At 43.9% G+C, this 20,173-nt stretch overlaps 1 protein-coding gene across 2 annotated transcripts in view; it reads left to right on the plus strand.

The window, feature by feature from the left end:
* Positions 1–2,842: 2,842 nt before the first annotated feature.
* The window catches only part of LOC106609977 (F-box only protein 41), a 103,404-nt gene continuing 86,073 nt past the window's right edge, over positions 2,843–20,173 (plus strand). For both annotated transcript variants that reach the window (XM_014209059.3, XM_014209060.3), the window contains exon 1: positions 2,843–2,930. The gene's annotated coding sequence lies outside the window, so the exon portion shown is untranslated. The remainder of the gene's footprint in view (positions 2,931–20,173) is intronic.

A 20,173-nucleotide genomic window follows, 5' to 3' on the forward strand; every position in this document is an offset into this window, starting at 1 on the left:
ACTGGCATCATTCAACGTTCTCTGTCATTCAAGGTCTTTTGAATTACATGGTACAAGGTACAAAGAAAAAGCTAGACGAGAGGTTGACTCCAAATCTCATTCTTGACATTTTTCCTTCCTCCATTCTTTTCTTTTCTTATTCCTCCCTCCATCCTCACGGCCAACCAGCATTAAAATACACTCTTGGAAAGAGAAAAAAAACGACTTTATTGTATTGAAATGTCAAGCATGTGTTATAGCATATATTATTTATTATTATGGTTGCTATGCAAACGGATATTAATAATATCTACACCAGCGGAGGGTGTTTGCTCAATGATGAAAGCAGACCAAAACACAGCATGTCTCAATCAGCCAATCAAGAGACAATAAAGGTTCACAGCCCTACTATTACACAGCAGCCAATGGGGCCGTCACTTCTAATAAAAAAACGGAATGAAAGGAACGGATGGGAGAAGTGGCTGATCTAAATCTGTCACAGTACTTTGACATCATCGTCTTGGAACTTTGGTACAGTATCATCTTAATTTAATCCAAGCAATTAAGGTTTTATTCTAACACCGACAAGGATGTGTTATGGAATGGCATGTTGCATTGAACAACAAAAGAGCTGATTGGCTGACACTGCCATTGCAAAATGGCTGCGGTGGCTACAGCTAGCTAGCATGAGGACAAAAAAGGACTGTTTTCTGGAAAAACTAGCAGTAGTTCAATCTTCTCGATGTATCAGTTTGGATAAAGTTACAATTTGGATTACAGTGGCATATCCCCTCCCTGCTTTGATCTCGCGCCGGCTCCTACAGTTTCTTAATCTAACCATGATGGCGTTCCGACCCCAGTGCAGCTCAGTGTAAACAAGCGAAACGGTACGGTCAGAATCTTCTGGCTAACTGCCACTTGAACACCACCAGGATTTTCTTCTTGGCTCCCAAATGCCACCCTATTCCATACATAGTGCATAGGACATCCTTGAGAAATATAGTGTTCGATTTGTATCGGAACAAACAATATACTATTAAAATCCCCTAAAAGTAATTTATGTATTTTTGAGTGCACAAGATAATATTAATTGGTGTACAGCGTGGCAAAATGTTTTGCAACTTTTCGGCCCATTTGCTTCCATTTCATTCCTGAATAGGACCAATCTCTGAAGGGCTCCAGGCAGTGTTTTTGACTGTCAACCTCATATTCAAAATCTCCAGCACCAAACCAGTGTCTCTTATGTGGAAACAGAGACTTTCTATGATCTGTTGTTATAAAGAAAGGTACTAAAAAAATGCTTCTCTGTGATATCACAAGGTAGGATTAAAAGTATAAAAAACCCAGTGATTTTCAAACCCTGCATCCAGTTTCTAGCCCAAGGGAGGATCTTTTCTTGCTCACAAAGTCACAGCAAATCTCAGTATTTGAGAATCCATTTTTGAAATGTTAACTTTTGAAGATGTCATCAGGTAGAACTTTTTTAATTAGTTTTTATTTTTTTACAAAACAGAAATGAGCCGTTTTCACATATTGACACTGGTATTGTGCTGGATATAATGAAAATGAGGTTGAAAAGTGGTGGTGTTGCCCTTTAATTTGGAGAACGATGGCGTGCAGTCTTCTCATTTGGCCACAAGGTGGTACTTTAGCCCCCCTAATCAAAACATCAGACTGCACACTGACAGGCAGGACCTGCAGTATCATCCATGCATTGTATTGCACACTGTGTCCTGGCTGAACCTGTATTGGGAACAATAAACACCAGGGTTGCATTCACTAGGCACCACATGGAATAAAACAGACTGAAACAGGAAGGGACTACCTGAGTAACGCTTGTTTACATTACATTACACTAATGTACACTAATGAATGCCACCCAGCATTAGAGCTTTTTTTGATATCTAAAGGAAAATGATAGCAATGATGAGAAATGACAAGAAGGGTAGCATAGGATTAATCCTTGAGAATTTCCTCTATCTTGATAGACAATTGGATTGGGCTTGTATATAACAAAAACAAATGTGTAGGCTATATTGAAATAGTTGAACTTCTCCATTGCCCTTTTCTTTTACAGATTCCTGTCTGTCACCCTCCCTAACCATGTAGCAATTTGCTAATAGCCCATCGCACACAGTGACAGACAGGCAGATTCACACGCATGCACAACACACACACATGACACACACGCACACATACACTAGGCACCAGGTCAAAAAGTTTGAGAATTTTGCAAAGGTGAAAAGACCTTTTCCTGCAATCTAGAGCCATAATCATCATTCTATATTTTGTTACCAGGACATCTGAGGGGGCACGTGGCCCTGTGTCCCCTATGAGCATGACGCCTCTGCGCACGCACGCACGCGCACACACACGACTCCTAGTCCTCTTGCTGCTGATTTTTATAGTGGATAAGCCTGGGATGTTGTCTACCCGTTTATACGGGCACTTTTTTTTATTGAACAGAGAATCTCATTGATTGATACATTTATTACTGATTGATTGGTTGGAATAAAGTGTTGAGCCCATTATAGATGACATGACAGGAGGTCATTATCACTGGTACATGCAGTTGCAGTGACTAGCCCTACTTGGACATGCTTTCAAAAAAAAAAAGATTTGTTTGTAGAATTCTTCTCTGTACGCATGCATTCATCTGAAGGCCTAGTTCTCCAGGGAACGATCCAGTGTTTTTCTGTCCTGTGTTCACAGGAATGAAAGCTCCTTGGGAATCACACAGGTAGAGGGATGCCTTTCATCTTCTAGATTTCGGCCGGCAGAAATCTTTATTGGAGCTCGAGCAGCCTTATTTTCTCTCCTTCGCTCTCCCTGTGCGCCCTCCCGCTCCAGAGCAAGCCTACTGTATTTCTGCTGCAGAGTGGGGCGTGTGACGTCAACGAATGCTGGAGCGGTACCTTGGCTCGAACGACAAATGGGGAGAAAATTGCGAGGTGAGAAGCGCTTTTTTACCCTACATAATGTTTTTTTTGGGGGGGGATGACAGTGCTTAGTGTTTGTGTGAATGTATCAGTCGAACAATGCCGTTGACACCACGTACGAGGGAATGGCTGAAAATAACTCAAAATTAGAGCAAGCAGGCAGGACACCAGTGATGGTCTGTGCACTGTCGAAAATGGTAGGCAGGAAAATCAGGGCATGCTGCTAGTGCTACGTTACTACCCGCGCCGGACACACGCCGCCTTCTGCACGTTGTCATCCGTATCGACACGACCGCATTGATATTTGTCAATGTTATGTTATTTAATAAAACGTGATGTTTTCCTCCGCTTATTCAAATCGATGAATGATAGGTTACAGTCAAGCCGCATGTTCCTGCTGCGGTAGACTACCTTATGCCACTTGTCTTTGGGTCTTCACACCCAATCGAAGACTGATAACGTTCAGTCAGTGCGATTGCTGCAATCAATATGTATAGCCATTCATTGCACGTGTGTAATTGTCACTTAATCAATCAGTTGTCAATCGAATCATTCGGAATCCATAATGTCATGACACCGGCCTAATTTGCTGCTCATAGGCTACGTGACGGTTAGTAAACATCTGGCCCATGCCCGTCAAAACAGGATATCATCTATTCGGTGGAATCCTTTTTCAGATGATAACGTGTAATGTAGCCTATTTTTGTATATAATAAGACCTTTATTTGAATCTTTTTAACAGTCAAGAAACACTTTCTCATTCCAGTATATCCATGTGTTTTTATTCCGTGAAATGACATTTTATTTGGGCATAATGTCCAAACATCAAAGCAATATGATTTAAGGACTATAGTACGTCATATCATCATTCACTTTAAATATGTGTTTATATTTGAAAGAGCCCACTACTCAGCTATGAGCCCCATAGTACCGCCAGCTGTCCCACTAAATATACTTGAGCTCAAGGGGAAGGTCTCAAAGGAAATCATGACTTGTCATTATGCATTGCTCCTGCTTGGCCACTTAGAAAACTTCCCAGATCTGCCCACACAGCTCTTGAAGCCAAAGCAGCACTTTGCCTAAAGTGACAGACAAGGCTACTCTAGTGTGGGAAATAGTGCTGTGTGTGACCAGTGGGGAAATACTCATTTACAGTTTGTGTGTGACTGGCTGACTACTGTGGGAAATACTGCCTCGCTGTTGCAGCGCCCTTGCTGCTCTGTTGGGCACCCATCCGATGTGACTGAAGTCAAGCTTTAAAGATGTCCTCCAGTCATTTTTGAACTTTTCCTGTTCAAAAGTGATATCCCAAGTATAAATGCAGTAAAGTACACTCTAAAGCATAGCCGCGGGAAGTACAGGTGTTGAGGGTGCTATAGCACCCCCTGTACCCTCAGCACCCCGACTTCCCACAGCTATGCTTTAGTGAGTGTACTTTACAATATTTACTCGATTTTCATTCATTTACATGTTTTTTTTTCAAAAGTAGTGCACTGGGGCTTTACTAGTCCTGTATTAGCAGACCGATTTAATAGTGGAAACAAGTAAGATTGCACATATTATTTACTTTTAGGGCTAAATACAAGATGAAATTGCATGCACGCAAACAAACCATCAAATACACAAGCGCACTCTTGCATGCACAGACCCCCCCCCCCCCCCACACACTGCATTTTATTTTTCAGAAGAAACTGCACGCACACGTTTAGTCAATTGAAATACATTTGCATGTACATCGCTCGAGAAGAAAGATATTGTTTCCTCTCATTTTAAAGGTAAAGACAGTCAGCCCTCCACAGAAATCTCTCTGCCTGTACTAGAATAAGCTGGTCATTCAGTCTTACTATCACAGGGGATTTCACTTCCCAGTCAATTACCACTGCAAATAAGTTAGCCAATATGAGGATAATGTAGGTCACAATCACATAACGGGTCTCAGTAACATATTTACACTGAACCAAAAATATAAACGTAACGTGCAACAATTTCAAAGATTTTACTGAGTTACGGTTCTTATAAGGCAATGTCCGCCAACTGGTCGATCTTCAAGGCATTCCTAGTTGATCGCCAAACATTTCTGTAGGCTCAGTGCCTACAGAGCTTCCACGAACCCGGCCATAGCAAAGTTTGATACTGACCTAAGTAAGATTTAAAAGCTTTTAAAACCATGGCCACAGAGAGACTGTCAGAATACAGCAAAGAGCTGCTGTTTTTCTGAGTGTGTTCATGATTGTTTTTAATTCATCACTGTCAACACTTTTTTTATTCAACACGATTGCAAAACATAAAATGCTTTTCTCCGTACTTCCACTGGTGCTGCTGCAATGAATGAGTAGCCAAGTGTATCGACAGCCCTACATTTTGTATTATTATTAGCAGCCCGTCGTGCATACTTTAATATAGAGGACCATTTCACTTTCTCTGGTCATAGGAACAACATGAATCTGTGCATGACTGATGCAGACCAGGTGGAAGACTGTCCCCTCTCTGGTCAGTCTCTCCCTCCCTCCGCTGAGACTAATGCCGTGTTCAAGACAACTGGGAACTCTGGGGAAAAAAACAAGATCCGACTGGGGAAAAAATTATTTTGAATGGTCATCCAACTCGGAATTCCAAGTCAGAAACTCTGGCATCTTTCTAGAGCTCTGACCTACCGACCTGAAGATCACAGACTTAATCATTTTGACTATTTAATTTTTTTCTGAGTTCCCGGTTGTCTTGAAAGCACGATGGCCATTAGATGCAGGTACCATCAGTCCAGTAAAATAAAAAAGCTAATTATTTCAATTTATGGTCCGCAGTGCCTCACAAGTGCTACACACCAACTGATCTATTTTGTTATCAAAGCTTGAGTTTTGAAAGATGATATGGTCTGAGAATAAAAATATTGGCAGGCCATGCATAAAGCCAATATTCTGTGATAATGTATTAGGCCTACTGCCCAAACATCATTCCTACAGAACTGTTTTTATTAGGTTCATGTTAAAAGTCATGTTTAAAAAATAAATTCTGAGCGTTAGATCTCGGCTTGCTTTTTGACTGCGAAAGTGATCTTGACTCAAAAGGTTGGTGACCACTGATATAAGGAAATCAGTCAATTAAAATACATTAATTAGGCCCTAATCTATGGATTTCACATGACTGGGAATACAGTTATGCATCTGTTGGTCACAGATACCTTTAAAAAAAAAAAGAGGGGCGTGGATCAGAAAACTGGTCAGCATCTGTGACCACCATTTCAATCAAATGTATTTTATAAAGCCCTTTTTACATCAGCCGATGTCACAAAGTGCTATACAGAAACCCAGCCTAAAACCCCAAACAGCAAGCAATGCAGATGTAGAAGCACGGTGGCTAGGAAAAACTCCCTAGAAAGTCAGGAACCCAGGAAGAAACCTAGAGAGGAAGCAGGCTCTGAGGGGTGGCCAGTCCTCTTCTGGCTGTGCCGGGTGGAGATTATAACAGTACATGGCCAAGATGTTCAAACTTTCATAGATGACCAGCATGGTCAAATAATAATAGTTGGCCACATCTCCTTCGCCTAGAGTTAATCAGGCTGTTGATTGTGGCCTGTGGAATGTTTTCCCGCTCCTCTTCAATGGATGTGCGAAGTTGTTGGATATTGTCGGGAACTGGAACACGCTGTCGTACACATCGATCCAGAGCATCCCAAACATGCTCAATGGGTGACATGTCTGGTGAGTTTACTGGCCATGGAAGAACTGGGACATTTTCAGCATCCAGGAATTGTGTACATATCCTTGCGACGTGGCTGTGCATCATCATGCTGAAACATGAGGTGATGGCGGCGGATGAATGGCACGACAATGGGCCTCAGGATCTCATCAAGGTATCTCTGTGCATTCAAATTGCCATCAATAAAATGTAACTGTTTGTCTGTAGCTTAGGCCTGCCCATACCATAACCCCACCGCCATGGGGCACTCTGTTCACAACATTGACATCAGCAAACCGCTCGCCCACACGACGCCATACACACTGTCTGCCATCTGTTCGGTACAGTTGAAACCTGGATTCATCTGAGAAGAGCACACTTCTCCAGCGTGCCAGTGGTCCATCGAAGGTGAGCATTTTCCCACTGAAGTTGGTTACAACGCCAAACTGCAGTCAGATCAAGACACTGGTGAGGACGACGAGCACTCACATGACCTTCCCTGAGATGGTTTGTAACAGTTTGTGCAGAAATTCTTTAGTTGTGCAAACCCACAGTTTTATCGGCTGTCCGGGTGGCTGGTCTCAGATGATCCCGCAGGTGAAGAAGCCAAATGTGGAGGTTTTGGGCTGGCGTGGTTACACGTGGTCTGCGGTTGGGAGGTCGGTTGGACGTACAGCCAAATTCTTTAAAATGATGTGGCTTATGGTAGAGAAATGTACATTCAATTCTCTGGCAACAGTTCTGGTGGACATTCCTGCAGTCAGCATGCCAATTGCATGCTACCTCAACATTTAGACATCTCTGGCATTGTGTGATAACTACACATTTTAGTGGCATTTTATTGTCCCCAGCACAAAGTTCACCTTGTGTAATGATCATGCTGTTTAATCAACTTCTTGACATGCTACACCTGTCAGGTGGATGGATTATCTTGGAAAGGAGTAATGCTCACTAACAGGGATGTAAACAAATTTGCGCACAATTTGAGAGACAAGCTTTTTGTACGTATGGAACATTTCTGGGGTCTTTTATTTCAGCTCATGAAACATGGGACCAACATGTTGCGTTTTTTATATTTTTGTTCAGTATAAATATATTAAGCTCTGATAAGATTTTTACTTCCCAATTGACCCAGAGGCTTTTCATTTAGTTTCCTTTGCAGACAATTGTTCCTCAAGCCTAGACCTATTTCTTCTTTGTATTGAGTTTCGAGTAGAAATTCATGGGACATTTTTGTTCACTTTTTACACAGTGGCCCAGGTGGAAGACATTCCCAAAACGATTCAAGAAAATCTCCTTGACAATGGTGACCGATGAGCACTATCTCTGTCAACTACTGCACTCCTTTAACAACTAGTTACCTCAGAGGAATGCTGCATATTCAGTGAAATTTCATTCTCATGCAGAATGTTTTACTGTCTGTCGTGCAGACAGTTGAGTGTCAAGTATTCCCAACTGTGTGTGTCTGGGACAGCGGATCTTCCCATAGACATTTTTTCTTGTGTAGGTGCCAACTATTCTCTACAGTGACAGCGGAGCGTCACAATTCCATAGTAATTTTCCTCAAGTAGACATACAGTATCGCATCACCTCTGGCAAAACAACATTGATTGTACTCCTCCTGTCCCATAGCGCCACTACACTATCTATGACTGTCGCTATGGAACTGTAACGAGAGCTTGTTTTTGTTTACATTAGAGACCTCAGTTGTCGACTGCCTCTGATCTCCCCATCAATCTTGAACGGAGATTCGATACAGCACCATGTATACACTCAGTGGCCAGTTTATAAGGTACACCCATCAAGTACCAGATCAGACACGCTTTGTATCCAGAACATCCTGAATTCTTCGGGGAATGAGAACGTTGCTCAATTGGTATCAGGATGGGGCCATGGACTTACGCCAAATCCTGACTCTGCAATCAGCATGACATGTATATATTTCATTTTGTTTTCACTCTTTTTCCAATAATAGTGAATCAGATCAATCAGACCTTTGCCATTGTGTGAATAAAGGCCATCCCCAGTCAGAAGGGGAATATCATAAAATTATATTTGTCGCATGTGCCGAATACAACCTTACAGTGAAATGCTTACGCCATCTGCGTCCCAAATTACACCCTATTCCCTATGTGGTGCTCAGGTCAAAAGTAGTGCACTTTATAGGGAAATGGGTGCCATTTGGGACACGGTCAACCTCCCAGCCTTTCTTTGCCTGCTTTTCCTACACTTGCTTTTTCACTTCATCCCCTGCCAAGAGCTGCCCCTTCACCAATCTACCAGTTCCCTCCTTAATCAAAGTAACTCTTTTCCCACTAGTGAGTGGTTTAGTTTGAGTGAGTGTGAGATCTGTAGTGGTGAATTACTGGGAGGTGGAGAGGAATCCCAATGGGGCAGCAGAAATTCTCCGGCCAGGATTTGGGAGTCTCGCCACACATACAGTACTTGGTGACAGCTGTGCAGAGTCAATCACCTTGAAGATGCACTGTACATATTCAGACCTGTGATCAAATTGTTCATAATACTTTCAAGCAGTTCTTGACTGAACTTGCCTGGCGCAATGGAACCAATGAAATAGTCCCTAAAGTGCAAACCCCACCCATCTGGCATTCCAGGGTCTGAATCAATTGAAATATTACATGTATCCTTGATGGATATTTGCACAGTACTAATTGGTGTCCCTCTGTCTCCCCTAACATAGGTTAGATGTATGGATTGTGGACACACATCAATGCACGTTGCTTTGCCACCCCAAAAATCAAAGACCTCATATATTGTGTTTAGAAATCTCACAGCAGAATGGAAATGCAGTAAGGTTGTATTAATAACCTATTGTATTCGGCACATGTGACAAATACAATTTGATTTGATTTCTTTTGACCACTGCACTATATAGGGAATATGGTGCCATTTGGGTCGCAACCTGAGAGACAGTCTGTGATTTCTTGCTCTGCTCCTGAGGCCATTTTCCTCACAGTTTCCCTCTATAGAAGATCTGCCCTCTATAAAATGAAAAGTCTAAGCCTCATTCTATTTGCAAACACACAAGGCTGTATGTGCACAAGTGTTTATAGGGAGGCTATAGGGAAAAGGCTGTGAAATGGTTTAGCGCCCATTCAATCTGGGCTTTGGCAAGGCACTGACAGCTTGACAATAAGGCAGCGCCCTTGGGTTAGATAACATAATAACGGCCGTGATGCCAGCGATTTAAAGCAAGCACACATAACCCACTATCACAGATTTTTGTGAAATGGACACAAATTACCTATTGGAAATTCGTGAAAGGCACACAAAGTATTGGAATATACACTAATTTGTATACAGTCCATCTCAATGATTTACGTTTCAGTCATTTAGCTGATGCTCTTATCCAGAACGACTTACAGTAGTGAGTGCATACATTTTTATACTTTTTTCATACTGGTCCCCCATGGGAATTGAACCTACAACCCTGGCATTGCAAGCGACATGCTCTACCAACTGAGTAACACAGGAACAATCACGTATTTAAGATTACTGTTAAGGTTACTGATGACAGAAACGATAGGAGGGCGGTTGGTCAGGGAGGTTGGGTTTGCGAATTAGAGGAGGACCGATTATGATTTTAGCGCAAATACCGATTTTTGGAGGACTAAAAAAAGCCGATACTGATTAATCGGACCAATTTCTTTTTTCTTTTACAACAATACTGAATGAACAATTAAAATAAGTGTTATCTTAATATAATACATAAATAAAATACATTTTGTCTCAAATAATAAAACCTGTTCAACTTGGTTTAAATAATGCAAAAACAGTGTTGCAGAAGAAAGTAAAAGTGCAATATGTGCCATGTAAGAAAGCTAACGTTTAAGTTCCTTGCTCAGAACATGAGAACATATGAAAGCTGGCGGTTCCTTTTAACACGAGTCTTCAATATTCCCAGTTAAGAAGTTTTAGGTTGTAGGAATTATGACGCATCGACTATTTCTCTCTATACCATTTGTATTTCATATACCTTTGACTATTGGATGTTCTTATAGGCACTTTAGTATTGCCAGCTTAAACTCGGGAGTTGATAGTCTTGAAGTCATAAACAGCGCTGTGCTTCAAAAGCATTACTACGAGCAGCTGGCAAACGCAGTAAAGTGCTGTTTGAATGAATGCTTACGAGTCTGCTGCTGCCTACCACCGCTCAGTCAGACTGCTCTAACAAATATCAAATCATAGACTTAATTATAACACACACAAATACGAGCCTTAGGTCATTAATATGGTCAAATCCGGAAACTATCATTTTGAAAACAAAACGTTTATTCTTTCAGTGAAATATGGAACCGTTCTGTATTTTATCGAACGGTGGTAACCCTAAGTCTAAATATTGCTGTTACATTGCACAACCTTAAATATTATGTCATAATTATGTAAAATTCTGGTAAATTAATTACGGTCAACCGACTCTGAGCGAGTTTCCTCAAAGACCCAGTGTCCTTATGCTGTGCAGTGCTATGCAGCCACAGCCATCCCATCTCCTCCCAGCTCTCAGCCCCAATTCTCCACCCTTCTCCTGCACTTGCACACTTTCTCGCATGCATTTGACAATTGTGGAAACTCCCTCCAGCAAATGCTTACACGTGCACACTTCTGGAAAAGGGTGAAGAATCGGGACGTAGCCCTGCTGTAGCTTCTCACTGAGTGGCTGATCCAGAACCATGACAGTCGCACCGTGTTACCACGGAGAATGTGACCCGACACAATACGCTCACTGTGTTACTGTTGTTTATTGTCAGGCCTCCTTGTGGTGCCAACTGGGTAAACTATGTCTACTTGAAAATTAAAGTTGAATACTCTGCATCTAAAACTACTTTAAGACGCTCATGACAATTTATATATATTTTTGATTTCAGTTATTGTCGATTACGCGACTGCTACTGTACTGTGAGGCTAGGACAATAATCGTAGTGTCTCCTCAGTCATCAACAGCTGCATCCAGTGTATCTACTCTAAAAATTCCCACCTTTTCCTGTATCTTTTCCTTCACACAGTATCTGTGCCCCAATCTTCTTAAACGGTCTCCTTATCTCCTGTCCTTCATAACCACGTATACATGAAAGGAGTGGACAGGTTTCCACGTCCCACCGTGGCTTTCACCTATCATCCCCTATCAACTGTCATGAAGGAAAGGTAGACCGTTGTGTGACACAGTCCACACCATTTGAATAGAGTGGGACTTTGTTGACATTCTGTTCAATTGGCTGGCTATGTGATTGGCCCTCTGCTGTCATGTGGGTAGCCCTTGGCTGTGTGATTTGTCTGTCTTGGGAGAGCCAGTAGCTTACTCAGGGCTAACACTGACAAGCTCATGCAAAAGCCTAGCTGACATTGGGGGTTTCAGTAAACCAGTGTTAGAGGTAAGGCAAAAGCTAGGGTAGCTAACCTCTGGTAACCTTTCCAGAAATCCTGGTTGGAGGATTCTGTATTTCCTGCTTATTCCCTCCTGATTTGTGGAATCGATTTTAACTGTGATTTCTTGAAAACCTGGGAATTTTGGGAAAGTTGCTGGAACTTTACAATCTTAGCAGAAGCCCTTATACAGTAAGGAGATATGGGAATCTGTGTAGCCAACGGGAACACCGTAAAACACAGGGGCATGTTAGTTATTGTCCTTGTCATAGCGTTCGCCAATATGTTTGTAATTACATGCCTCTATAAAATGTATACATTTAATTCCTCTCACTCGTAAACTTTCTCGTTCACATCTTCAGAATAAAACCCTTGAACGATCTGAACAACACTAAGATCAGGACGATGACGGGATGCATCTCTTTTCAACTGTACAGTGCTTACCGATAATGGGACGCAATTCAGCACTGATTTCAGTGCTTCCGATTATTTCAGAAATACCTCTGATTTGGGTGATTAGGTATCTATTGTGGGCCAGCAGTATGGATTGTTGTTTAAAAGCCACTGGATGTCGTTTTAAAAGCCACTTGGTGATGGGCACACGATGGGTCGTCTCCCTCGGAGTCCGTCTGGGTCTAATTAAAGGTCAGCTTCTCTACATTCACCCGGTGAGATGATACTGATGGAACGGGAAAGCTCATTGTGTTATTAGCTCAAAGAGGTCAATCAGTTTGTCCGTGAGGGTCTGTGGATCTGTTTGTCTGAAAGGGGGGTGTTATATATTGTAGGCTTCTATTTTTGAGTGTTCTTGTCAACACTAGCACACTGTCATTGGGAATAGGGTTCTATTTTAGACTCAGCCATACAACAGAAAGATTATTCAAAACACTACATTATTGTCCCTGCTTGGCCAGTCAATGCAGACTTGCAGTCAAGGCAGGAACGCTAAAGCAATCATGTATAATCTCACTCAAAACAAAGCAAAAATGCAAAACATCCTTAACCCTCACTGGGAACGATACACCATCTCTTTCCTAGGACGCTGGCTAACTAAATCACACGCACTGCACAGCTTGATAATAGTGACACCAGCAATCTCTCTTCCCACCCTCTCCCTCTTAATATAAGTCAGAGGTGTTATTCACAGTGGCTGGGGCCCTCCTGGCCTGTCTACTGCTGCAGTCCCTTGTTACCATGTCACTTCTTTGTTTCCTCTACCATCTGTGTCCCTTCCCTCCCAACGCCCACAGCTCAACCCCTCGGCTGTCTGTGCCGCTTGCCCTCACTTGTTTTTTTACATTCCCTCTCTGCTGTCATCACCTTGTCTTGATCTCTCTCTCTGTGACCTTTCACTGACAAGTAATTTCAACTTCCTGTTAGCATGCCACAGATCCTTTCATCACAGCAGAACAGGATTCTGGGAGTTAGCTGGTATCCCTGGCTTCCATTTTTAGACCTGCTAGCTTCTGCAGACCCATAGGCGAAACATTGTTTCAACGTTCTTCTTCTCAGTCTTGCCCCCCTTTTTCCCTCAGAACACCCTCAATTCGTCGGGGCATGGTGTCTACAAGGTGTTGAAAGCGTTCCACAGGGATGCTGGCCCTTGTTGACTCCAATGCTTCCCGCAGTTGTGCCAAGTTGGCTGGATGTCCTTTGGGTGGTGGAGCATTTATTGATAAACGGGGAAACTGTTCAGCGTGAAACCCAGCAGCATTGCGGTTCTTGACACACTCAAATTGGTGCAACCTGGCACCTACTACCATACCCCTTCAAAGGCACGCTGTAAACAATGTAACCAAGAAGCTTGATCTTGCAAGTTAGCAAACCAAATGCATAGCTGGAGCCCTGAGCTGAAGAGAATTTATTTGCTAAACTTATAGTTACTGTATTTAGCTGGCAAACATTTAGTAGTTAATTTCAAGTAACCTGATCACCTCTCTTGAGCTGCACAACATTGGATCATCATGACACGAAAGCTTCCGTGTGCTCTCTGAGCCAGTCACGGTATGTTTGTTTACAATCGGCTGCTTTGGGAAACGGCTTCATAATGAAAAAATAACGCAATAGGCGAAATTAAGAATGCAAACTGCTTTATCTATTAACCGAGCTATTGCACAAGTTGACTGCATATTTTATTTATTTAAGGCCAGGCACCACAGGCAAAAATTGTGATTTTGCTTCCATCTGTCACAGTTGTCGTTGTGTTGAAGGGAGGACCAATACGCAGCGGGAATGTCGATGCTCATCTTTATATTTATTAAATAAAGAGACCACGAAAAAACAACAAAACAGTTAGAACGACGAAGGACAGTTTCACAGGCTAAATGAATACTAGCAGTGCAAAATACAACTACCCACAAAACCCAAACCAAACACACACCTAATTATAGGACTCTCAATCAGAGGCAACTAGAAACACCTGCCTCCAATTGAGAGTCCAACACCCAAAACTAAACAGAACGTAGAAATACATACAAAAACACAAACCCTCTGCCATGTCCTGACCAAAACTAATACAATTACTCCCTCTGCTGGTCAGGACGTGACAGTACCCCCCCCCCCCCCTAAAGGTGCAGACCCCGACTGCACCTAAAAGAAAAGACAAAAACCCCCAAACAACAAAAAATATCCCCCTAAACTAAAGGGAGGGAAGGGAGGGTGGCTGCTGTCAACGACGGCACTGTGCTACACCCCCCCTCCCCAACCCACCTATATAGGAGGTGGCTCAGGTGCGGGACGTGGACCTCGCTCCACCTTCGGCGTTGCCCACTTAGGTGGCGCCCCTGGCTGCGCCCGGCTGGCGGGTGGCGATGGCTGCGCCGGGCAGACGGGCCACTCCGGCTGACCCGGGCAGACGGGCCACTCCGGCTGACCCGGAGGGCAGACGGGCCACCCCGGCTGGGCCGGAGGACAGGCGGGCCACCCCGGCAGCTCCGGGCGGACAGGCGGGCCACCCCGGCTGATCCGGGCGGACAGGCGGGCCACCCCGGCTGATCCGGGCGGACAGGCGGGCCACCCCGGCTGATCCGGGCGGACAGGCGGGCCACCCCGGCTGATCCGGGCGGACAGGCGGGCGGCTCTGGCGACTCCTGACTGGCGGGCGGCTCTGGCGACTCCTGACTGGCGAGGCTGGGCTGACGCACTAGATGCCTGATGCGTGGGGCTGGTACAGGACGTGCCAGCCTGGAGACACGCACCTCAAGGCTAGTGCGTGTAGCGGGAAACACTGGACCGTAGAGGCGCACTGGCGGTCTCGAGCGCAGGGTTGGCATCACCCCTTCAGGCTGGATGCCCACTCTCCCCTGGCACATGCGGGGTGCTGGTACTGCGTGTACCGGCCGGAAAATACCAGGCCTCACCACAGCACCTACCCCAAAGCACGGGACCTGTCCAGTCTGTTTCTGTCCAAAAAGGGTACGGGGAGCTGGCCTGGGTCTCCAATCTCGCCCTGCCAAACAGCCCCTGTGCCCCCCAAAAAATGTTTTATTGGGGCTGCCTCTCGGGCTCCCTTACCCGCCGTGTTCCCCAGTCCTCGCCAGAATTCCTCTGCTGCTTGGTCCTGGTATGGTGGGTAGTTCTGTCACAGTTGTCGTTGTGTTGAAGGGAGGACCAATACGCAGCGGGAATGTCGATGCTCATCTTTATATTTATTAAATAAAGAGACCACGAAAAAACAACAAAACAGTTAGAACGACGAAGGACAGTTTCACAGGCTAAATGAATACTAGCAGTGCAAAATACAACTACCCACAAAACCCAAACCAAACACACACCTAATTATAGGACTCTCAATCAGAGGCAACTAGAAACACCTGCCTCCAATTGAGAGTCCAACACCCAAACCTAAACATAGAAAACTAAACTAGACAGAACGTAGAAATACATACAAAAACACAAATCCTCTGCCACGTCCTGACCAAAACTAATACAATTACTCCCTCTGCTGGTCAGGACGTGACACCATCGGTCAATTTTCAGATTTGGGGATATTTTGCTACTATAACGTCCCTACTTTCATAAAATGTCAAAATAAATTGGCAATAATGTATATAAATACTTGATGTGTATCATTTTATCCCAACTCCGTCAACTACACCTAGCATACCTTTTTGTTGTTCTTAGCATGTTTCATGTAGATATTCAACCACTATTTTTAAAAATCCATGTTGAATCATTCAAAAGCTTGTTTTCCGGAGCATATTGTTAGATGGTCCATACATGGCGATATGCTTTGTAGACGTAGTGCTTCATGCTGAAATATTAGTAATTTCCTGACATCCGATTGGTTACTGGCATTTAACGGCCCTTTCCAGCAACCTGATTGGTTAAAATGCCTCACGTGCCGCGCAGCACTTCCTTGTTTGAAAATGTATCCCGTGAAGAATCTATGTAAAGAGAGACAAATCTCCAGGAATATACCAACAGTATGTGAATAAAAATTGCCGATCTCAGTTAGCCAATGCGAGAAAAGCATTGAATTAAAGAAAAAATTAGGCTGATCGAGGCAGTGGCAGTACAGGTAGATGGAGGAAAAGGAGGTAGCCGGGAGCAGCGCGTCGAGATGCAAATTGGTTGAGACGAAGATGACAGCTAGCAGCGATCAACCAGCCAGCAGCCAGCCAGCCAACAGTGGCTTTTATTCCACATGTCACAAATAAACCAACTTGTACATGATTTAATTTGCCCTAAGTGTCTACACACTGGACTGAAAATCACTATAGACCCCACCAACCAGGGATTCTGTCATGACAGAATGTACACACTGTGAAGGTGATCGTGATGCATTTAGGAGGAGTGTTTACACTTCCTCCAGGCTGCAGGAGTGCTTCAGGGGAGATGTGGCATTTGACATAAATGTGAGGATGGGTCTTCTAGCCCACAAACTTGGACTTGGTTATGCAGCACTTAAGAAAATAAGCAAAATCCTAGAGATTCCTTCCTTGCGTCTCAGCTCATATCAGAGACATGACAGGAGAGTGACAGGTAAATAAAGGGGAGAGTAGCCCATCATTGTCAGGTGACTTGCTGTGTATAGATTTCCTTGCTCCAGCGAATGTATTCAAAGTGAATAAATGGAGTGATCGGAAAACATAACTATATAATGAGACTGTCACATAGGCCTACAGTGTCCTATGGCTGTAGCCTACTGTGATTATTGAGAAATTAGCTTTACATAAAGTAAATACATGCTGATATGCTAATACTTACATAGGGTAACATGCTGCTATTTAGTCATGCAGTTATGACTAATGTCGACAGACACCATGATAAGTACTTTTCCCCCACTTTAGTTGCAGAGATTCAGAGAGGGCTGCAGTCAATGGAGAGTGCCACAAAGATAATTAGTAGAGTATATGCAGATATAGACCCAGACATAGCAGAGTTGCTGGATGAGGATGCCATCATAGACATTCATGTATCCTTTGATGGCACAAGAGAGGATTCACTTCCAACTACGGGATAGGTATGTGCATAGACATTGTAACAGGTCTAGTGATAGACTATGAGGTGTTGTCTTCGTACTGCCATGCGTGTGTGATGAAAAGGAAAAGTGGAATTAGTGAGGAGGAGTTCAGGGAATGGAAGGATTCCCATGCAGATGACTGTGCTCCAAACTTCTCAGGTTCGAGCAAAGCAATGGAGCAGGACGCAGCTAAACGCATGTGGGCCAGGTCAGTCAGTCGCCACCACTTTCGTTACAACGAGATGCTCTCAGATGGTGACAGTACTGCATACAAGCAGTTGTCAAATTAGATCCCTACCCAGGCATTGAGATATGGAAACTAGAATGCATAAATCATGCCCACAAGATGATGGGAACAGCGCTTCATAAACTTACTTCAGAGAAACTCCTTGGGGGCAGAGGAAACACACTGCACAAAAAATGTTAGAGTCTGCATAACTATTACAGGGGTGCGATTCTTGATAACGAGGGTGATGTAGAGGGCATGAAGAATGTTATCTGGGCTGGTCTTGTCCATTCCATGTAAACAGACGAAATCCCTAATCACGGTAGATGCTCGTCATCTTGGTGCTGGTACCAGCGAGCCCTAGAAAATGGTGAAGATCCACCCAGTCACAAAAACCATGGAAGCCATACATTTTTGAATAGAGAGGTTGCACAGAAAATGGTACCTCCTATATCATAGGATGTCAAATGATAACCTCCTCAAAAGAATGCAGCACGGAGGAACCCAGAATGCAAATGAATGTCTGAACTCTGTAATATGGTCGCGATGGCCCAAAACTGTCTTCGTGGGCAAAAGCCTCATTGACGCAGCAGCCAGTATGGCAGTAACCACCTTCAATAAGGGAGACACTGCTATATCAAATGTGATGGACAAATTGTGGCTTGACTGCACTTTGGTGACACTGGAAGCAATCAGAGAGGAGGATGTGAGGCGTGTTGTGAGAGCTGATGCTGCTTCAACGGAGTGTGACAAGCGTAGGCGCAGGTCCAATGACACAGTCAAGACAGTAAAGCGGCACCAGCAACAACTCAAAGAGGGCCTTACATATGGGCCAGGCATAGCTGATTTAATGTTTTGCACATTTTACCAGCCATACAAAATCATTGTATGTGACAAATTGAACAAAGTGATATGAGAATTTGCCCAAACTGCATATTTGTCCAACAGACCAGTATTCAAAGCATATGCTCTATTGCTTGAAACAAATGTATTAAACATGCTAATGTTTTTGTAAAAGGTATATTTTATGTTTATTTGTCAGTTTAGAAGTGATATAAACTCAGCAAAAAAAAAGAAACGGCCTTTTTCAGGGCCCTGTCTTTCAAAGATAATTCGTAAAAATCCAAGTAACTTCACAGATCTTCATTGTAAAGGGTTTGAACACTGTTTCCCATGCTTGTTCAATGACCCATAAACAATTAATGAACATGCACCTGTGGAACGGTCGTTAAGACACTAACAGCTTAAAGATGGTAGGCAATTAAGGTCACAGTTATGAAAACTTAGGACACTAAAGAGGCCTTTCTACTGACTCTGAGAAACACCAAAAGAAAGATACCCAGGGTCCCTGCTCATCTGTGTGAACGTGCCTTAGGCATGTTGCAAGGAGGCATGAGGACTGCAGATCTGGCCAGGGCAATAAATTGCAATGTCTGTACTGTGAGACGCTACAGGGAGACAGGATGGACCGATCGTCCTCCAAGTGGCAGACCACGTGTAACAACACCTGCACAGGATCAGTACATCCGAACATCACACCTGCGGGACAGGTACAGGATGGCAACAACAACTGCCTGAGTTACAGCACGAACGCACAATCCCTCCATCAGTGCTCAGACTGTCTGCAATAGGCTGAGAGAGGCTGGACAGAGGGCTTTTAGGCTTGTTGTAAGGCAGGGCCTCACCAGACATCACCGGCAACAACGTCGCCTATGGGCACAAACCCACCATCGCTGGACCAGACAGGACTGGCAAAAAGTGCTCTTCACTGACGAGTCGCGGTTTTGTCTCACCAGGGGTGATGGTCGGATTCGCGTTTATCGTTGAAGGAATGAGCGTTACACCGAGGCCTGTACTCTGGAGCGAGATCGATTTGAAGGTGGAGGGTCCGTCATGGTCTGGGGCGGTGTGTCACAGCATAATTGGACTGAGCTTTTTGTCATTGCCTGCAATCTCAACGCTGTGCATTACAGGGAAGACATCCTCCTCCCTCATGTGGTACCCTTCCTGCAGGCTCATCCTGACATGACCCTCCAGCATGACAATGCCACCAGCCATACTGCTCATTCTGTGTGTGATTTCCTGCAAGACAGGAATGTCAGTGTTCTGCCATGGCCAGCAAAGAGGGCCCGGATCTCAATTCCATTGAGCAAGTCTGGGACCTGTTGGATCGGAGGGTGAGGGCAAGGGCCATTCTCCCCAGAAATGTCTGGGAAGTTGCAGGTGCCTTGGTGGGAGAGTGGGGTAACATCTCACAACAAGAACGGGCAAATCTGGTGCAGTCCATGAGGAGGAGATGCACTTCAGTACTTAATTACTTAATGCAGCTGGTGGCCACACTAGAAACGGACTGTTACTTTTGATTTTGACCCCCCCTTTGTATAGGGACACATTATTTAATTTCTGTTAGTCACATGTCTGTGGAACTTGTTCAGTTTATGTCTGTTGTTGAATCTTATGTTCATACAAACATTTACACATGTTAAGTTGAAAATAAATACAATTGAC

The sequence above is a fragment of the Salmo salar genome, chromosome 08 (assembly GCF_965601325.2).
Source record: "Salmo salar chromosome 08, fSalSal1, whole genome shotgun sequence".
Lineage (NCBI taxonomy): Eukaryota > Metazoa > Chordata > Actinopteri > Salmoniformes > Salmonidae > Salmo > Salmo salar.